The sequence below is a fragment of the Leptopilina heterotoma genome, unplaced genomic scaffold, assembly GCF_015476425.1.
Source record: "Leptopilina heterotoma isolate Lh14 unplaced genomic scaffold, ASM1547642v1 Lhet_8, whole genome shotgun sequence".
Classification (NCBI taxonomy): Eukaryota; Metazoa; Arthropoda; class Insecta; order Hymenoptera; family Figitidae; genus Leptopilina; species Leptopilina heterotoma.
In genome coordinates, this window is record NW_025111180.1 from 1033296 (window position 1) to 1055894 (window position 22599).

The 22599-nt window shown below is 30.0% G+C and overlaps 1 protein-coding gene across 1 annotated transcript in view; it reads right to left on the reverse strand.

Annotated features, from left to right (window-relative positions):
* The window catches only part of LOC122511050 (glucose transporter type 1), a 303150-nt gene that overhangs the window by 274380 nt on the left and 6171 nt on the right, over positions 1-22599 (reverse strand). Inside the window, exon 2 of the mRNA XM_043626066.1 lies at positions 9646-9803. The gene's annotated coding sequence lies outside the window, so the exon portion shown is untranslated. The remainder of the gene's footprint in view (positions 1-9645; positions 9804-22599) is intronic.

Consider the following 22599-nt stretch of genomic DNA (forward strand, 5'->3'; position numbering starts at 1 on the left):
TTAGAAAATCTTTTTTCCATTTCGATAATTTAATTTATTACCTATTTCGAAAAAATTTGCTAAAAGAATGGAGTATAGAAATAAAAAAAAAGTAATTAGCAAAAAGTACTTTTTGTAAATTACTAAATTTCAAAACTTTTTAAATTGATAAAATTTAGAAAAATTTGCAATTGATAACATTTAATTTAGACAATTTTTAATTTTATTAAATTATTGATTGAATTGTATTAGACAATATTAGAAAAAATTTACAACAATTTTTCAGAGTTAATTTTGTTGAAAAAAAAATGTAAAATAAAAGAATAATTTATTTTTCGTTGCAAAATATTATTGCTGACTTTGAAAAATTTTTGGCGAATATATATAATAAATAATCTTTCTGGCATTACAACACAATCCCGAATGCCATCAGTGATCAAATTGAATTCTGGGAAGACCATAATTGGGCTGTATAGCAGGGGAAAGATACGTGCATTTACGTGAATATAAATCACTGGTGCATAGACGAACTTGGTAACCGTAGTCATTTTGCAAGTATAATCGATTTCCCCGAGTCATGTGTGTATACAGGAGAAGAGAACATTGATTGTCCGTATTTTGAATCTAAATCTGTATACAACCCTACATGTTTACCTGCAATATCGTTCGACGTTATTTGATATTCGCATTGTACATGTTACAGTTCAAAAAGTTCCATTATTAATATATACATTTTTTATATTTCCCGATAGAAATTTTTGTCAGTCTGCTTTTTCAAAAATGGAACTTTTATTTTTTATTTATATTATCTATTTTATTTAATTATATTATTTATTTATTTTTTACTTATATGTTAATTATATTTAATATTTATTATTATTAGTAAAATTTGAACAAAAATATAGACAAATTAATAAGTACAAAAAATAATAATAAATAGAAAAAAAACTAATAAAAAATTATTTATTAAAAATATTATGATTGAGAAAAATACTTAATTTGGAAATTTTGTTTGTTTCAGGTGATATTAGCAAAGGGGTAAGTCACTCATTAGTAACATAGCGTCACACAGTTTTCTTTTATTTCATATTTTCGACAAAATAAAATTCTGCGTTTCATAGTGCTCGGCCAGCTTTTCCCAGTGAGAAATTGCCAATAGACTTTAATCGGTCCAATATCGGTCCAATATTGGTTGCCGTGCTGGGCGCCGATTGACTCCCAATATTGGACCAATATGGGCTGATGCTTGGGATGTAACGGCATCGCCAATCATCGGTTGTCAATATTGGTCCAATATTGGCCGAATATTGGCAACCAAGAGAAAAAAAATTTTTTAAATAAATTTTTTTTAATTAAATAATAATAATAAAAAATTAATGTTTATAATTTTTGTTTAATATATTTATTTGTTTAATTATTTATTTTTAATAATTCATGTAAATAATAAATAATTTATTATTTATAAATTATAATTATTTAAAAATGCAGCAGCTATTAGAAAATAGCATTCTGCAAAAAAATTCTATCATTGAAAAATCAATGATAGGCGAGAGAAATCCGCGTCTTTAAATAGATTCGCAGATGATAGACAAGAGATATCCGCGTCATTAAACGGATTCGCAAATATACTCTGGTCTCGCGACGAATCTCTCGATACTTATATACACTGGAGTCGCCGTGTCAGTTGCGAGAACGGTTACAGCGTCCCTCTTGCGGCAGAGATAAGAATTGTCACGTAAACTGCTAAATCGCTTTACCGACCGCCTTATTATACCCGCAGTTTACGTGACAATTCTTATATCCGCCGAAAGAGGGACGCTGTAACCGTTCTCGCAACTGACACGGCGACTCCAGTGTATATAAGTATCGAGAGATTCGTCGCGAGACCAGAGTATATCTGCGAATCCGTTTAATGACGCGGATATCTCTTGTCTATCATCTGCGAATCTATTTAAAGACGCGGATTTCTCTCGCCTATCATTGATTTTTCAATGATAGAATTTTTTTGCAGAATGCTATTTTCTAATAGCTGCTGCATTTTTAAATAATTATAATTTATAAATAATAAATTATTTATTATTTACATGAATTATTAAAAATAAATAATTAAACAAATAAATATATTAAACAAAAATTATAAACATTAATTTTTTATTATTATTATTTAATTAAAAAAAATTTATTTAAAAAAATTTTTTTCTCTTGGTTGCCAATATTCGGCCAATATTGGACCAATATTGACAACCGATGATTGGCGATGCCGTTACATCCCAAGCATCAGCCCATATTGGTCCAATATTGGGAGCCTTTATTGGACCGATGATCGGTCTCTTGGCTCCCAATATTGGACCGATATTGGACCGGTGAGAAATTTCTCACTGGGTTATGTTTTATTTGTCAAAAATTGGAAGAAATATATTATTCAAAATATTCTATTTATTTTAATAATTTATTTATTATTTACTCGTTTATTTAATTCAATTGTAATATTATTAAATTTACAGTTTTGATTTCATTTTATTATTTTATGCATTTTTTATAATTATTGACTTGAATATTTTTCCCAATCAATTTTTTATTTTATTTATTTTTTCAAATTATTTGAATGTTTTTCTAAATTATTCAAATTATTTAAATGCTTTTTTTTGTAAAATTATCAAACCCACGGTTAGAAAACCATTAAAGGGTATTACATGACATATTAAATATATCAAAGTCTATATCGCTGTGAATACACATAGTGTTAATCTGATCACACATTTGGTACATTGGTACTGAAAAACCTATCGCGGATCGCGGAGTTGACAAAAGCGAAAGGTTGGTATGATCCACAAGTTTTGAACGTTCAAATGAACGAAACACTTTTTATTAGAAATGTTTTTATAATTTATTGTTTGCAATAAAAATTAAAAACTTAAATTGTACACTTAGAAAATTTATAATTAATTTGTTTTATACACGGAAAAAAAAGTTCACGAATCTCTCGTGAACTAGTATATCACTTTTGGATGGGACACAAAATTTCAAAATTTTCATTCACTTTTGATTAGAAATGGCGAACGTTAACGAAAAACTGAAACAAAGTTAATGAATTTTTGATGAACTGTTAAGGAAGAGTAGTTCGTCAAAAGTAGAGGTACAAGTTCACGAAAAAATCGTGAACTCGCGAGTGTCAGTAGTATGCGCAGTTCGTAATGCGCATCAAATATGGCTGATCAAGCATTCATCATTCAGTCGGTGTCATCGGTGTTTACATTCGGGAAAATTCTTTGATGAAAGTTATTATTTAGAATCAGTGTTTTTTATTACTTAGTGAATATTTTTGTTTGCTAATTTCCTTTGTGAAACAAATAATTCATAAAATGAATTAAAAGTTACGATAAGGGACTTTTTCTACTTTGCACGGTCCTGAGTTTTACAGCAGACAAAGCTAATCGTTTCGTTTGTCGAAGGACAGTGTATCTAGATTTAGCCGTGGCGGTTAGTTGTTAGAAATATTATGTTATAGGGTATAGGTACTAGGTTCGAATCCCGTGAAGCGAATTACGAATTTTAATGGCGATAAAATTGTGTATTGTGTGTAGTTGGATGCGTAATAGGCGTCAAGTTATCAAATAAAGTGAAATACTATAAAAAAGTAGTGTCTGGAAATTATTTTTTCTTGTTTTTAGCATTTTTTAAAAGTTCACGAATTTTTCGTTAACTTTGACGAAAAGTTCGGAAACCGTACTATGTTTCTAGTGAAGGAGTTGATGAAATTTTGACGAACTGTGTTTGTTGATTTTCAAGAATTTTGTGTCCCATCCAAAAGTGATATACTAGTTCACGAGAGATTCGTGAACTTTTTTTTTCCGTGTATCGACAAAAAATTATTGTAATAAATATTTAAATTAAAGAAGAAAATAAATAAATTATGTTCATTTGAACGTTCAGAACTTTAGGATCATAGGTTGGTTGAGTCTAGAGGACAGTCTAGGTATTTTAAATTTTATTAAAGATAACAAATTAGCGGAGTCAATGGAATAGTTAATTAATTTATAAATGGTTATACATTGATTTATAAAACGTCTTTTATCTAAAGTAAGAAAATTAAAATTATTACATAATATGAGGTAATCGGAACCTTGCGGCGGATAACAACCAGTTCTTCAAAAGGTCAAGAACTTCAGAAACCCTTTCTAAATTATTCAAATTTTTGTTAAAATTTTTGTTCGAATAACTTAAAATTTTATTCGAATCGAATATTATTCAAATTTTTATCCAAATTCAAACTTTTATTCGAATTATTCAAATTTTTTGTCTAAATTAAAACTTCTATTCGAATTATTCAAATTTTCCCAAGAACTGCAGAGTTATTGAGCAAAAAGTGAAAACTAAGCCAATAAATCCAAACGAAACTCTAATACAGTTGATGAATAAATGCTCAACGATCGAGTAATCGTGTAATCGCATAATCGTGTAATAGTGAAATTGTGCGAATCTGTGAACAGTATGAAGATTTCCAGAGAATAGTAAATACTACTTTGGGATTAAAAAAAAAATCGATCGCTAATCGGTACCAACGGTATCGAAAATTACTCACTCAGCAAAATTGGTAAAATTACCAAAAATAAATTTTACTGCATCAAAAACGAATTAATCGTCCCTTATACCCGTACAAAAAAAAAGAAATGGTGATAAAGAGATTATTCTTTTTTCTTGGAAAAATTAATTTCAATTTTTTTAATTTGGTTTTATTTCCCTCGGGTAGTGGGAAAAAAGTATATACGTATATATGATTCTTAAAACAACTCCACTTCATCTTGTTTATGCGAGGAATGAATTTTCTTGATGACATCTGTTGGATAATTACATAGTTTTAATGGCGAAAATTTTCTATTGTTTAAATGTTAATAGTTGTAGTTTGCATGATTATATAGTGACGCTATATGTTCGCTTTTCTACTCTTTTTTGCATGTAGCAACTGAGTATTTTATATTTTTAATTTAATAAAGGAAACAAATTTTAATTTAAAAAATGATTTCTTGGAGAAAAAATGTTGTATAAAATATGTTAAAAACTGTTTAAAAACATTAAAATGAACTTTTGAAAAATTATATTTTTTATATATTGACGTGAGGGATTTTTCCTCACTTTTAATTATTTGATCGATCCGGAAAAATGAGCGACCTTACGGTATTTTCACCGTAGGTGGCGCCTGTTCTCGGCCACTTACCGGTAAAGCTACGCAATTTTCCATATTAATTACATGAAGTGCTGTGTGGTGCGCATACGCGATTCGTGCGAATATGACTTCGCTCAGTGCGTAGATATAAGCGGATCACCGAATTATGTACTTCGACAACCGTACCCGACCTCTCGTTGCCTGGAGGGGGAGGTACCGGTTCGAGCCAAGAATTAATAAAAGCTAACTTGAATTTCACGCAAGTCTGCTCAATTTTTCTCCTTACACCCATTTTCCTACCAGCCAGAAGGAGAAGGAAGGAAGCTATTCTCCAGCCGCCTTGGGTCCCCCACCGCCTGCCTGCCAATTCTCTCCTAACCACGATGTCAGCTCAAAGGCCCACATCGTCCGCCTCACTGCCACGTACCCCCCCCCCCCCCCCCCCCCGCTCAACGACGATACCAAAATTTAACCTACCTCGCAGCACTGAGGGTTGCATTGGTTCCCCATGCAGTTCCCCATAAGGGTTAAATTTCATGTCCCCTAAATTCTCGCGGGTCAACCGGCCACCCTTAAAATACTAAAAATTTCAATCTGCCCCTTTAATAGTTTCACAGCACTCTTCTGTGAACAAAATTTGACGAGAATTTCCCTACCCGTAAAAAAGGGAAATTCGCCCATGTCAATATTAATTTACAGAAGGACATTTTTTCAGAAATGAATTTTCATTTGTGATCATTTCTAAAGAAGAGGAAATTCTTTTTATAGAAAAATTTTTCAAGCGAATTTCTATGCAAATGAATTTTTATTTAAGAGAATTTTCGTTTTCTGAAAATTTTTATTTAACAAAGTTGATTGTTAAGGGAACAATAATTTATAATAATTAAAATATATTTGAATGAAAATATTTTTGACTAGGAATATTTTTGATTAAAAATATCTTTGACTAGAAACCTTTTTAATCGTAAAATATCATTAACTAAAAATATTTCTGAGTGAAAACATTTTTGAGCTAATAATATTGTTAATTAAAAGTATTTTTAATTAACAATATTTTTCTCACTGAACAGATTTCTATCTAGACTAGAAATATTTTTGTGACTGAGTATACTGTATATTATGAAATAAGTAAAAATTGTTTTCAAAAAACTATAATTTAATAAAAATTCTATTAAGTAGACAGTAGATTTATAAAAAATACATAAATTCTGTCAAATTAGAAATCCAGTTAAATAAACAGTCTGTTTAGTGAAGTTTCAGTTTATTAGAAATTCGATTAAATATAAACGTACAGCTTGAGGTATATGACATTTCTAAGTCAGACGTCTATATGCACATAATTTCATTCATAAATTATCACTGAAGCTCCTTTATATAACAGCAAAATTTAGTTCATTTTGCTGTCAAAAACTTCTAAAAATAATTGTATATTAAACAAAATTTAGTTGTTTCTATTACTATTATTTTTATTTCTATTATTACTGAAATGATATTAATAGTAATAAAATATTTTTAGGTAAAAGTATTTTCAACTAAAAATGTTGTTAACTGAAAATATGTTTTACTCAAAATATTGTGAACTTAAAATATTAGGTACTAATTGAAAATATTTTTAAATAAAAATATTCTCGACTGAAACTGAAAATATTCTTAACTAAAAGCTTTTATGACTAAAAAATATTATTTTAACTATAGAAATATTCTGCCGTACTTGGTAAAAACTTGGTTAAGTCACTTTTTTGTGAAAAATGAGTTTTTTATATCAATGGATTCGTAAAAAAAACTGCATCTACTTATGTTATTAAAAAATTTTATTTTAATTATTTATTGCAAAAAATAATTATTAAAAATCTGCGAAAATCGAGAAAATAAGGAAATACTTGAGAAAAAGTATAGTAACTCGAGTTACGTAGTGTAAAAATCGTAGAAGGCAATGAGCTCGAGCATAAGATAAGAAACAAAAACTTAGTCAAGTCGACATAATATTTCTGCTATCAAAAACATAGTGAATACTCAGCTTTCGTTTCGAAGCAAAAACCTTAAGTCGAGTTAACTGAGTTCTTATTTCGAAAAGTGGTATGAGCCAGACACTGTGTTTCGAAAGCAGACTCCTTAAGTCATAAGATTCCACCACGTGTGGAGTTAACTGAGTTCTTGCTTCTGATCGGCGGCCTGAACTCGACTACCTTTTCGCTGAGCACTCCTTAAGTCAATTTAACTAAGTTTTGCTTTTAAAAATAACACTTAAGTCCATTATTTAATATAATTTGTTAAAATAATTAATTTTTGACTGCAGAATTAAAAAGAACTCTATCAATTTACCTAGGAAGTAAAGTTAAATTAAATAATTTTTTATACTATATTAGGTTTATTAATACAAACAGTTTTTCGTCATTTCTTCCTAGGTAAATTGATAGAGTTCTTTTTAATTCTGCAGTCAAAAATTAATTATTTAAACAAATTATATTAAATAATGGACTTAAGTGTTATTTTTAAAAGCAAAACTTAGTTAAATTGACTTAAGGAGTGCTCAGCGAAAAGGTAGTCGAGTTCAGGCCGCCGATCAGAAGCAAGAACTCAGTTAACTCCACCCAAGTAGAAATGTCCGGAGTTAGGACGGAGTTAAACACCGACATGGTACTGACTCAGTACTGACCGTCGGTACTGACTTTCGGAACCCGATCAGTACTGGGAGTATACTGACTCCAAAACCGAATCAGTACTATGTCGGAGTTAGAAAAGTTCTAAAATCAGTACTGGCAGAAAACTGGCTTAACACTAAATCAGTACTGCGAAGGAGTTAAAAAAACAATCAAAATTTGTTATAATGTAATTAAACATTAAACATCGTTTGATTTATTAACAATTAAAATATTTGCAAAGATTTGTAAAAACATTATTCATCAACAATAATATCAAACATTTTATTAATTTATTATTAACTAATAGATATATTTTAATAATATAATAATAAATTATTATTAATAAATTATTTTTAGAATTATTACGTATTATTAATAATAAAAAAAATTTTATTTTTTAAAGCTGTATATATATTTTTATTTATTTATTTAACAAAAATTTTTCTTAAATAAATTTTTTTTTTATTATTATTTTAATAAATAATTAGATTATAAATAATAAATAAATAATTATATTAATAATTTTTACCATATTATTATGATGTATCTATTAATTACTACATAATGACTTGATAAAATGTATATAAAGATATATATGTATAATAATTTTTCTTGAAATAAATATAATATGCAGTGGATTTATTATTAAAGCACTGTATATATCGGTCCCACAATTCAAAAGGAAGTTTATGCGAGATAACTCCCGAGCTTGCGTGGCTATGCGGTATGTGTATTCGACTTGCGTCCTCGAGGTCTAGGGTTCGGTCCCCCGTGCGTGCGATATTTTTCCGTCTTAGTTTTAAGTGTTTTGTGTATAATTCTTAACAGTGTTACATAAAGTATAAGTTTAAATAATTAATAACCAGTAATAATAATAATTTAGTCATTAATTTAAATAAATAAGATTTAAATAAATAATGAAAAAATAAGAAAAATATTTTTTTAAAACTTATTTTAATAAAAGGAATTCTAATAATTAATTAATAATAATTAATACTAATAATAATTATTAGTATTCAATAAATTACTCCCCATGCTTTAATAATTAAATAAGGAGCTTATACTGACCGCCGGTAAAAATCAGTACTGGACAGCGTTACCAGCCAGGGTTTTCCCAGTACTGACTTAGTACTGGAGTCAGTACTGCAATACTGGCAGTCAGTACAAGATCAGTACTATGCCAGTATTACATTTCTACTTGGGCACACGTGGTGGAATCTTATGACTTAAGGAGTCTGCTTTCGAAACACAGTGTCTGGCTCATGCCACTTTTCGAAATAAGAACTCAGTTAACTCGACTTAAGGTTTTTGCTTCGAAACGAAAGCTGAGTATTCACTATGTTTTTGATAGCAGAAATATTATGTCGACTTGACTAAGTTTTTGTTTCTTATCTTATGCTCGAGCTCATTGCCTTCTACGATTTTTACACTACGTAACTCGAGTTACTATACTTTTTCTCAAGTATTTCCTTATTTTCTCGATTTTCGCAGATTTTTAATAATTATTTTTTGCAATAAATAATTAAAATAAAATTTTTTAATAACATAAGTAGATGCAGTTTTTTTTACGAATCCATTGATATAAAAAACTCATTTTTCACAAAAAAGTGACTTAACCAAGTTTTTACCAAGTACGGCAGAATATTTCTATAGTTAAAATAATATTTTTTAGATACTAAAAATCACATTAACTGAAAATATTTTTAACTAGGTATAAACAAATTAGTACAAATAGGGAAATAATTCTTTTTTAACCTAATGAAAAATTTGAATTTTGGTAGATGTATTTTTTTGATTTTTCTTTATATGAATTTATTGTCTTATGAGAAAAGTTTAAGAGCATAATTTTTTTATACATACCCTCATGGGATTAATTGTGAAAATGTAGAACTAATTCAACTGGATTAAACTTGTGACGTCAAACGAAGTTAATATTAAATTCTTCAATTACGTGACGTAAAAAATGTAAAAGCTCGCATCTAATATGTATATATTTTCCAGGGAGGAAGATTTCTTACCTAGAATTAAATAAAAAATTCCGCAGTGAAACATGATGATAATGATAATAATAATAACTATTATTAATTATTTATATAATATTTTAGCTAAAAGCATTTCAACTAAAAATATTTTTAAGTAAAAGTATTTTTAATTATAAATAGTTTATTTTGTTTATTATAATAATAACTATTATTATTATTATTTTGTAATAAAAAGGCTCAAATATAATAGTAATAATAATTGAATACATCTTTTAATAATGACTACAAACTTGTCTTTTAAGGACATAAACGTATAGAGAGAGGGAGAGAAAAAAAGTTTGTGCAACAAAAAGGGGTGGTTGTGTATATATGTTGAAATGTGGGAAGCAATCTATCTCTTTTTTCCTAGGTAATTTTTTTAACATTAGTTCGTTTAAATTCCTGTCATTGAGAATTGGAAATGGTATTACCCAAGGGAGAGACAGGGGGGTGGGTGTTGGATTTGACCTCCCCTTATAGCGTGGACGAAATATAAAGTGAGAAACGAGGGCAGCCAATTAAGAAGCAAAATCTGATGTGTTACAAACACCGGGACGTAAACTGATGACGCAAATGCGAAACAACTTTTGACCTAGTTACACCACGTATCCCTTAAACACTCGAACCATTTCCAAATGTTTCCCTCTCCCCCTCCCTCTCACTCTCTTTCTCTCTCCCAAATGAATTCATGCTAACATTGCCGTTGCTATTGCAATTACTCACATATTGGGCCTGGAAATAAAAACACAGTAGCAACTGAAGAGAAGGGAGGGAGGGGGGTTTGTAATTCTGAATTTGACACTTTTTACTAATGATATATCACTGAATTGTTTATTAAAGGAATTAGCTAATAATTAGTTATTTTTTACCAATTCGAGCTCTCTAAATCTGAATTAGTTAAAAATAATTAATATTCACACTGAAAAAAAAAGTTCCCAGATATTTCAGGAATTATTTCCTAACTCTTGGATACGTGGTAACAGCTCTGAACTAGCGTCGAACATTCAATGGTAATCAATGAATGTTTGAAAGAAATTCGGGAACTGTATTAGAAAACGCTGTAAATAGTCCAATAGTCTTTTTTTCATTTCTTTCTCATGTAAAGTCCATGGCACTGGCCGCAACTGTTTCTGAAATTTTCGGGAACTCGTCAAGGAATCTTGGTGCGCAGAAACCCAGTGCGCACCAGTCTCAACGTCAGTAAGACTTGCGTGCCTTATATATTTATTTTATGCTGAGGTATTTAACGCTCCTGTTTAGCTCACATGGATAAGACGCCGGACTTCTATTCCTCGGGTACGCGAGTTCTGTTCCAGCCGCCGTCGATTTTTCTCTCATATGGTTTTTTCTATTTCAGAAACTTAATAAAAAATAAAAATTGTATGTGATCTTCAAGGATAAATGTGTGTGTGTGTGCGGACGTGTCAAGGAGGGGAAGTGGGAGGGGGGAAGCAGAATCCATTTTTTCTTGCATTCGCCTAACTTTTCGATTTTCTTGAACAGTTCCTGACTTTTTCAAGAACAGTTTGCCGAGAAGTGGTGAAATAGTTATAATTTGTAGAGAAATAGTAAATGACATATTTAAACGAGGCAACCTTTAGTTCTCTGTGAACTACCCGCCGTATCCAAGAGTTAAGAACGAAGTTCCCGAATAATCTTCGAACTTTTTTTTTCCGTGCAGTACACCGAAAAAAATCTCGATGGTATTATTAACTATGACTCTATAGTTAATCTTAATTATCTAGTAAAAGTAATAAGGATTCCTAATCATTATGGTTAGGATCGCTAGGTTGATTCAACAAATTCAAGCCTGGCAAAAACAACCCTGCAAATCCTAGTCAAATTGACTAGGATTTTAGTAATTTTGCCTATTTCCATAATGCGCACGCGTCTGCTTCTGTTCTGACAGTGTTTACCTCTATATCTTTCGCGTCATTTATCGTGATTTCCTAAAACGATTTTTTATCATTACTCGCGTCTATTTTTTGTACATAAAATGGAGTTCTTACATACATAAAAATTGCTGGTTTCTCGGAACCTCTGGAAATATAGATAGTCCATGTTTTAGAAAGTAAACTATTTAATTATATTAGTCAATTCTTTCAGACTTTTTTGGTTAGGTTTCAATATAAATCGTCGAAATTTTTACGCACATGGTGACAACATTTTTACTATTTTAATCGCGCAGTGTGTTTGAAAATTTACCTTTACAATAATTTGTGTATTTAAATTTATTTTCATTTAAATGGCATAAATAATTAAAAATATATAGGTAGTTTTTGACAAGTGTATAAAATTGTGTACTCGAAATGTATAAAACATCATCTGATTAAGTATTGTATTTTGACTCGAAAATCTAGTGTCTATTAAAAAATTAAAATACCAAGTCGTGTTTAGTGTAGTGGTTATCGTTCCGGGTTTCAAAGTGCGTATTCGTTAGGTTCAGGTGTTCGCGTCCCCCCTGCGTCAAATATTTATTTCATAAGTTTAAATTAATTCTAAGGTATATAAATACAAAGTCAAATATAAATATGTTCAAATACTATAAATAATTTTTTTCTTTTTTCTTTTAATTAGTTTTTCTCTTTTATTTGATAATAAGAATTTGATTAGCAATTTCAAATAATTATGTTACACAGTGTAAATCTAATATTATTCTCCTAGTCAATCTGACTATTTTTTCCTGATTACATCGACTAATTTTCTTGGTCACTTTAACTATGCTTGAATCTTATTACTTTGACCAGGATTCTATAGTTGGCTCCTCTCGTAACTAGGAAACCTAGTCAATTCCTGGTATACGGGTCCTACTATCCGCGAGAAAATGATAGGCCCCTGAAAAATGTTCGAATTTGACTTGAAATATCTCTGTTAAAAAAATTGTTTGAAAAAAATGAGAAATATTTTTAGAAAGCGTGGAATCTTATATGTTTGTATACGAAAGGCCAATATTGGAAAAAAAATTTTGCACCGTACAGGTGCAAAATTACATCACAGTGTACCCCATTTTTCGACATTTTCAAAAATGGTCGACTTTGGTACAAGATTTTACACGGAAGCGATTATTCAAAAAATTCGAAAAAAGGACTATTTATTAACTGAATCTGTCCAAACGAATTTGCTTTATAATTATTAAAAAATCTTAATTATTATTGTATTTATTAACAATAATAGGAGACAATGTTATCTCTGGTTCTAATAGTCTAATTGAAATAAATCAAATTGGAAGTTGTAAATAATTAATCTTTTTATTATCTTAGCTTATTAAAAAAAACGAAATTCTTCTATTAATTACATTTTTCAACATTTATTTGGACAGTTTTTTTTCTTGAGAACAAGTGTAAAACGGTTGCAAAAACCCAATTTTTTTCGACAAAATCTTAACCCTGTCATAATTAATACTACGAACTTCTCCAAAATGTGGACTCAGAATAAAGCTTAGAATTTTTTTCACATAGGCTATACAATGCATGCCAGATTTTTATTTATGACAGGGTTAAGATTTTGTCGAAAAAAATTGGGTTTTCGCAACCGTTTTACACCTGTTCTCAAGAAAAAAAAACTGTCCAAATAATTGTTGAAAAATGTAATTAATAGAAGAATTTCGTTTTTTTTAATGAGCTAAGATAATAAAAAGATTAATTATTTACAACTTCCAATTTGATTTATTTCAATTAGACTATTAGAACCAGAGATAACATTGTCTCCTATTATTGTTAATAAATACAATAATAATTAAGATTTTTTAATAATTATAAAGCAAATTCGTTTGGACAGATTCAGTTAATAAATAGTCCTTTTTTCGAATTTTTTGAATAATCGCTTCCGTGTAAAATCTTGTACCAAAGTCGACCATTTTTGAAAATGTCGAAAAATGGGGTACACTGTGATGTAATTTTGCACCTGTACGGTGCAAAATTTTTTTTCCAATATTGGCCTTTCGTATACAAACATATAAGATTCCACGCTTTCCAAAAATATTTCTCATTTTTTTCAAACAATTTTTTTAACAGAGATATTTCAAGTCAAATTCGAACATTTTTCAGGGACCTATCATTTTCTCGCGGATAGTAGGCATTTTTTTCGGTGTACAATCGTGGCTGAATTTTTGCTTTAGCATTTAGTAAAAAATAAATAAATATGTGTAAAACGTTAGCTGAATTTTTGCTACAGCATTTCATGAAAAATAACTAATTATTGGTAATAAATCTATAATTATTACTATTAAATTACTAATTATTAGTAAGAAAAATACAAAATATTAAAAAATAAATAACTACAAAAATAGTTAATAGTTAAACAATAAATAAAAATTAAATTTGTCTTGACCTAAAAGCAAATTTAATAATTAATAATCAATTTAATAACTAGTTATATTAGTTATTATTAACTATTGTATTAGTAAAATATTACTACAGTCGAACCTGGATAAGCGAGTCTAAGAGCGATTTCTCTCGCTTATAAAGGTTTTAGACTTCCTTCACAGAGAAAAAATAATTGTTAACATAGAACTAACAAATTTCGTTTGTTGTTGTTACAAAATTTTTTGTTACCTCAACAGACTTATCTACATCAGCTGAAAATTCATTAGTCACAATAGTTTAATAACATTTTGAAATATACCGTCAAGACTCTCGCTTATAGAGGTTCAAGTGGGAACAGAAACTCTCACTTATAGAGGTCCTAGGGTGGTTTTTCTCACTCATAGAGGTCCGGAGGAGAAAAATGACTCTCGCTTACAGAATATCGCTTATAGAGGTTTTTACATGTAAAAATGACGGGACCAGCTAATAACTCTGGCTTATCCAGGTTCGACTGTATTTGAATCAGTGACTGATTTCTTACTACCAAAATAGTTATTTTCGTTTTCGGTTTTACAGTTAATTTTGTTGTTTTCTATACTAATTTCGATTTAGTGTGAATTGTAAAATTTCGTCTTCTCGGAACTTGGAATACTATTTTCCTTTTTATTAGTCGTCTGATAGCATTAGTCGTCTGATAGCAGACGACAGGGAGTAAAAGTCATTCACTTGTTCGACTTATATGAAAATGGCGGCCGTTTTCTCCCTTGGGCAAAAATAACGCATGTGTCAGCGGTTATGTTTGCACATGGGAGAAAATGGACGCCATTTTCATATGGTCGAACAAATGAGTGACTTAACTTCCTGTCGTCAGCTATCTAAAAGCGCCATTTTTGTGCATGTGGGATAAAAAATATTTTTTTCCATTCTGTATCGAAAAAAAACAGATACGTATTTTTTTATTTTTGTATTGTCCAAATTTTCGAGTTATGAATTTTCGAAATTTTGGACTTTTAATTGTAGACCTATATGGGAGCGTTCACAAATGAGGGTTCACGTGCAATAAGGGGATACGCATGGAAGTGAAAGTCCCCGCGTATAGCGATTCTGCGGCTGCGCGAGAGGACAACGAATAGCCTGCGCGTCCCCTTATTGCACGTGAACCCTCAAATGATGTCACGCAATTTTTGGAGATTTTCGACCCCCCCCCCTCCCCCTGTCACGCAATTTTTGCAATTTCACATGAGAAAAATACATTGTGTCACGTTTCGTAGAGACCCCCCCCCCTACCCCCAAAAGCGTGACATCATTTGTGAACGCTCCCTATTCAGTAGCCTATAAGTCCTAAAATATTGAGTTTAGAAAAAAGTTGTCAAAGAATGAAAGTTTTAGTTTTCTTTCGACTTTTAAGAAATGTAAACAAAAAAATTTTTTTTAAACAAAATTCTTTGACAACTGTTTTCTAAACTCAATATTTTCGGACTCATAAGCTACTAAATATAGGTCTACAATTAAAAGTTATTTAAGTTATTTCGAAAATTCATAACTCGAAAATTTGGATAATTAAACAAAAATAAAAAATACGTATCTGTTTTTTTCGATAGGTACAGAATAGAAAAAAAATATTTTTGGCTGATTTTAAGAGGTCGACTAAAATCTCACGTGGAATTGCCTATATATATATATGCTACCAAGAGAATATAACGGATAATTAAATTCTTGGAGTTTTAATTTTTATTTGATATGAAGTTAATTTTATTGATAATTCACTGTGATGTAATTTATTGTTTTAATTAAATATTAATTTTAATGAGGTAATAAATTTTAAGAGGCATGGGAGAAATGAGAAGAAATTGAAAATTGTCAGATAGTTTCTCTTTAGATTAAATTAAATAAAAAGTAATTGCAGGATAAAAAAAATCGAGGGTTCCGTACACCAAAATAAAACTCATTGTTTATAAAAAAATTATTTCAAAAATTCTTACAAAATTTGAAAAAAATAATTAAAAAAATAGTAATATATTTTTTTAAATTTCGAATAAATATTTTTATTATTTTATTTTATTAATAAATCTTTATATTTTTTCTTTTATAGTACTTATCTTCGCCAATCACATTCTCTTTATTTTTTCTATAATTTGCACTTGAAAAAGAATATACAAGCTGAATCTTAACTCACCAGGTTTAAATTTATAAAAGTTAAAGTAGGGACAGTGTAATTTTTTCGAAAAATTCAAATTCTTGCCCTTCAATTTCGCAAATATCTTCACCAATCAGGTTCGTTATATTTTTCCTGTAATCTGCACTTAAAACTGAAGATCCCTACCGAATTTCAGCTCATCAAGTTAAGATTTGTAAAAGTTAAAGGGGGGGACAGGGTCATTTTTTGCAATTTTTTCAAAAAAATTCAATTTCTTTCCCTCCTAGTTCCCAAATATCTTCACCAATCAGGTTCGTTATATTTTTCCTGTAATCTGCACTTAAAACTGAAGATCCCTGCCGAATTTCAACTCACCAGGTTGAGATTTGTAGAAGTTAGGGGGGGGGACAGCCCATTTTGCGTGGCTGGGACGGACACACGAGTGATTTCATAAGGGTTCCGTCAGTACACCTATGGTGTACGGAACCCTAAAAGTATAGTGTATTATATGAAATAATATTTTTTAGTATATTAATATTAATTAATATAATTGTCCACTCATACAAATTTGTAAAAATGTATCCCAATTATTGTACTATTTACTATTTACTAAATTACTAAAGACTAAAAATATCTACTAATTCGAATTGTTCATTTACTAATATAAAGTTAAAAAAATAGTTACCCAGGCGAGAACTGACGCTGGATTCAGGCTTTACGGAACCTTCGTTGAGGCTTGGTCAACATTGATCAAGCCTTGGTGGGACGGCGGAACGAAGGTTGCTTCTAGCTATAATGTAACACTTATTTAAGACTGACGCTCCAGTCTTTGTTGTAGATTGGCGTTCAATGTTCAATCAATGCTGCGGAACCCTATAATGCAGGACTGAAACAAGGCTGCTTCCACTGTTCCCAAATTTACGCCTCTCTCGCGCTCATTCAATATAATATGAATATATGAATTGTATATAATAATAATATTTTAATAATAATAATAATTATTATTATTATTATTATAATAGTAATGAATATTATTGATATTATTTTTATTCATGTTATATGCGTTTGTTTGGAAATAAGTTACTATTATAATAATTATATTATTTTCATATAAATAATATATTACTAACAATAAATGTCATTTGAAATAGTAATATTAAAAAAATAATTTTAGTAAAAAAAGACAATTTTTCTGTTAATCGATACATTTTTTTCTCTATTTTTTAGCAGACTTCTTAACACTATTTACAAACATGTTCACAAGTTTTTATTCACAACACAACACACAATTTTATTATTTTATATAACGCTTAAAACAAAGAATGAAAAATATTCGCTCGCATGTGGGATCGAACTCACGACTCCCACCCCCCTAACGCATACCGGAAGTATTCAACGCACGCATTTAACCGCTCGGCCACAGAAGGCTGGAAGGCACCTCGCCTAATCTACTATTTCAATGCCAGCGCCGTATATTCTGTATATACGGCGCGTCACTCAATATTTGTTCAGCATGGGACACCAATGTTCGTCCCATGCTCGATTAAAGACTCGGTCAATCTTGATACAATATTCACTTTCTTTTTATTACCGTGTGCACTGAACAATATTAAATATTAATATTTATAAATTATTTATTATTAAAATATTTTTTATGACAATTTTATAAGTTAAATTATATATATTATTTTTTATCTTGTTCAGTGTCAAATTATTATTTTCAAAGTTTAAGAGTTTCGTTTATCTGAAAAATTATTAGTGAAAAAAATGTTCATTAGGTAGTAATAAATATTTATGCTTAGTAGTTTTACACTAGGATTAACTGTTTAGTAAATATTATCAAAAAACTATTTTCTGTCAAACGCGCGCGACTAAACACAAATAACCTTGAAACTCCAGCATTACCAACTCAACACATACGTTAAACTCTTAAGTTGGCAATGCTAAAGTCTCAAGGTCATTTGTGTTTAATCGCACGCGTTTGACAAAAAATAGTTTTTTGATAATACATATTTACTAAACAGTTAATCCTAGTGTAAAACTACTAGGCATAAATATTTATTACACCCTAATGAACATTTTTTTCACTAAAAATTTTTCAGACAAACGAAACTCTTGAACTTTGAAAACAATTATTTGACACTGTGCAAGAAAAAAATAATAATGTATAATTTAACTTTATTTATATATTTATATAAATCTTATATAATTAATAATAATTATTATTATTATTATTATTATTATTATTATTATAAAAAAAATAATATTTAATATTTATTTTTAATTTAATATTTTTTTATAATAATAATAATAATTATTATTATTATTATTATTATTATTATTATTATTAATAAATTAATAATTAATATAAATAATATACACTAAATAAATATTAATATTTATTTACCAATTGATATCTTAATAATAATAATAATTAATAATAATTTTTAAATAGTATACAAAATTATCATAAAAAATATTTTAATATTAATTAATTTATAAATATTTATATTTAATATTTTTAAGTGCACACGTCAATAAATAAACTGTCAAGATTGATTCAGGCTTGAATTAAGATCAGATGTTCGAGCTTCACTCACGAAGATTGACCGAGTCTTGAATCGAGCATGGAACGAACATTGGTGTCCAATGCTGAATCAACATTGAGTGACAGTGGTATAAAGACTGTTTCAAAACTGGGTTACCCAGGCTGGGCGTTCAAGGCTCAATAAATCTTCAATCCATCGTCAGCATTGGTCTTTCGCGCCTGGGTAGAATCTTCATAACCCACTATAAAAAAAAAGAAAAAAAAATTTTCATCCTTTTCCAAAAAAACGGACCAAAAATGTGAAATTGGCTATTTTTTATAAAATTCAAAGCCAAAAATCTTTATGAAGACAACGCTAAATTTCAAAATAATGTATTAATAAATTGTTTATTTAGGGATACAGTAAAGGAAGAAAATAGTTTGGATTTTCGGAAATGACGACAATTTTTATTTTTTTCCAAAAATTTGAAATTGGCTATTTTTGACAAAATTCAAAGCCAAAAATCATTACGAACACGGAGAAAAATGGAGTTTAAAAAACTGGGAGTCAATATTGAAGAAACAGGACTCAGTCCAGTAAAAGTACATTAATTCATTTCCATCAAGCATCTTAGGGTGTTGCGTATAGTGGATAGAGGGTCTTAGTTCCAAATGTCACTCTAAAGAGCATTGAAACACAGGCGAAGATTATAAGGCGCGCTGCAGTGTGCATAGTAGAGAAACTGGACTCAGTCCCCTACTTCGAAATTTTCACAATAAGGGAACGCAGGCGCGGAACCTGTCAAAATAAATGTCCGACGCGACGCGAAACGAGTGTTTCCTTTTATTCACTTCGTCAATTTTATATAAAAAAACAGTAACCAATCATTAAAAAAAAGAAAAATATGTTAAATGCACTCTTTATATATTCATATCAAGAAGACTAGAGACAGGAGGTAAAACTTCGGTAGTGGGGGTATGGCAATGCTGAGTCGCTCAGCTGATGTATGGTCAGGCGTTTACTTTCAAAAAAAGTTTTCGCCGCAATAGACCACACGGACTTCTGCGCAGCTACACACGTAAACACAGGAAAATATATTCTATACAAATACAATATGAAATATAAGTGTTTATATTTTCAAACATCTTTTAGTTATTAAAAAAACGTTTTAAAAACAAAAAAATGTGTAAACTGTAGCATGAAGTGTATTAAAAGTTAACAAAAAGTAATAGTCATAGTGTTGGGTAGGTTTATCTTTCTTCTTGTTACAACTTTTCACACAGCACGTTTTCGGAATTTTTAACTATTTGAATAACACTTAATTTAATAATCACTCACATTAATTCTATATATCCGTTATGACACACATTGTCAATTGTGTCTCGATTGCACTGATTGTACTTTAAAGTTAACCTCAAATTAAAATCATATCATACACATATGTAAAACATATGGTATACGAGAATTTGAATGTGTGAGTGATGGGCAGAAGCACCGCGCTGGCGACTTTTCGAAACGAAAAACGCCTGGTTAATGAAAGGCTTTTGACTCATCCCCACTACCGAAGTTTCACCTCCTGTCTCTAGCCTTCTTGCCTTAGCCCCTATTGGCCTTAGCTCGTTGCAAGAATCTCACCGGTGAAACCCGTGAGCGTCCTGCATTTTTACTGTAATAATTTTCACGCGTTAAATGCATATTTTTTCATGGGGAAAAGCCTTGTTTTTTCTCTCCGTGTAGTACTCAGTCCAGTTCTTTCGAAAAATGAACGCCGTGTACATAAAGTAGATACCTACTCGAAAACCACAAGTTATTCTCTCTCTCACACTAATGGTCGTTCACTTATCTTACCGTTTCACTTACTCTTACTACTCTCAACTATTATGCAGTGCAGTTAAGTTAATTAAATTATTAAATATTGCTGTGAGAATAATTAATTATACATTTCATTAAGGTCAATTCACTATTTTGTACACGAAAAAAAAGAATAATCAAATTTACCATGAGGACTGTCAAACTTAAAAAAGGTTCCAAGGTTATTAAGAAAAAATTAATGTTTTTTATTTATTTATTATTAAATTCTAATAACCGCGTTTCAAATTTAAACTAGTTGACAATATTATTTATTTAATATTATGAATATTGTTGACATCAATACTTACATTAATTACAAAGTAAAATCCACGCATCATCTAATTTATTTCATTGGTAAGGAATGTTTCTTAAATAGGAAATTTCCCCCATCGATTGCGTAGCCGAGAGGCTTAATGTAAAAGCGTGCGATTTATAATTATGCGTATATTTAGTTGTATGGTTAGGTAGGTGTTCAATCCCGTATGATTGTAAGATTTTCCGATGCATTTAGTTGTTAATTGTAAGTATGAAGATGTGGGAAGAATAAAACTTGTGAATTAATGAATATGAATCAAGAAGGCTAGAGACAGGAGGTGAAACTTCGGTAGTGGGGATGAGTCAAAAGCCTTTCATTAACCAGGCGTTTTTCGTTTCGAAAAGTCGCCAGCGCGGTGCTTCTGCCCATCACTCACACATTCAAATTCTCGTATACCATATGTTTTACATATGTGTATGATATGATTTTAATTTGAGGTTAACTTTAAAGTGCAATCAGTGCAATCGAGACACAATTGACAATGTGTGTCATAACGGATATATAGAAATAATGTGAGTGATTATTAAATTAAGTGTTATTCAAATAGTTAAAAATTCCGAAAACGTGCTGTGTGAAAAGTTGTAACAAGAAGAAAGATAAACCTACCCAACACTATGACTATTACTTTTTGTTAACTTTTAATACACTTCATGCTACAGTTTACACATTTTTTTGTTTTTAAAACGTTTTTTTAATAACTAAAAGATGTTTGAAAATATAAACACTTATATTTCATATTATATTTGTATAGAATATATTTTCCTGTGTTTACGTGTGTAGCTGCGCAGAAGTCCGTGTGGTCTATTGCGGCGAAAACTTTTTTTGAAAGTAAACGCCTGACCATACATCAGCTGAGCGACTCAGCATTGCCATACCCCCACTACCAAAGTTTTACCTCCTGTCTCTAGTCTTCTTGGACAGGGTATACATATTTAAATAAATAAAATTAGTAAAAAATTATGATTAAAATCATAACCGTTTTTTTGATAAAGTCTCTTTTATCTATGCTAACTTCACTCTGAGAGACTTTATCAAAAAAAAAAAACGGTTATGATTTTAATCATAATTTTTTACTAATTTTATTTATTTTAATATGTAGTGGTGGTGGTGAGGAGGTTGTTTCTCAACTTCTAAAATAAATTAAACATGCTTTACCACAATGTTTTCTCTTGAAAAGGATGGTAGCTACTATCGAAACGTCGAGACAATTATATTAATAATAAATATGTTGACTAACTAAAAATTGTCTTCAAAATTTTTAATGGAAAATTTGGATTCTTTGGCCTAAACCTCAAAACACAAATTATATCATTAAAATTGATACTGTTTGCAAATTAAATATAGTCCCAGGAGGAAAAGTCGGACGAATGTCGGAGTTTACAACCGCCTGGGATCCGCGCCCGTGCGGACCGCCAGTACCGATGTTTTGTACCGATTCGGATCCCAAAATTCAACCGGCGCGGAACAGATTAGGCTCAAAATTTTGGATCCGCCTTTCTACTTTCGTCAGTACTGGCGCGGTACTGGATTTGTTCCGCCTGCAGATTTCATTCTTCTACGCGCGTCGGAAGAATGACGGATGTTAGGTCTGTACTGGCTCGGTGCTGGGGCGGATCCGACTGCGGATCTCGTCATTTATTGTTATAGTTCACATTAT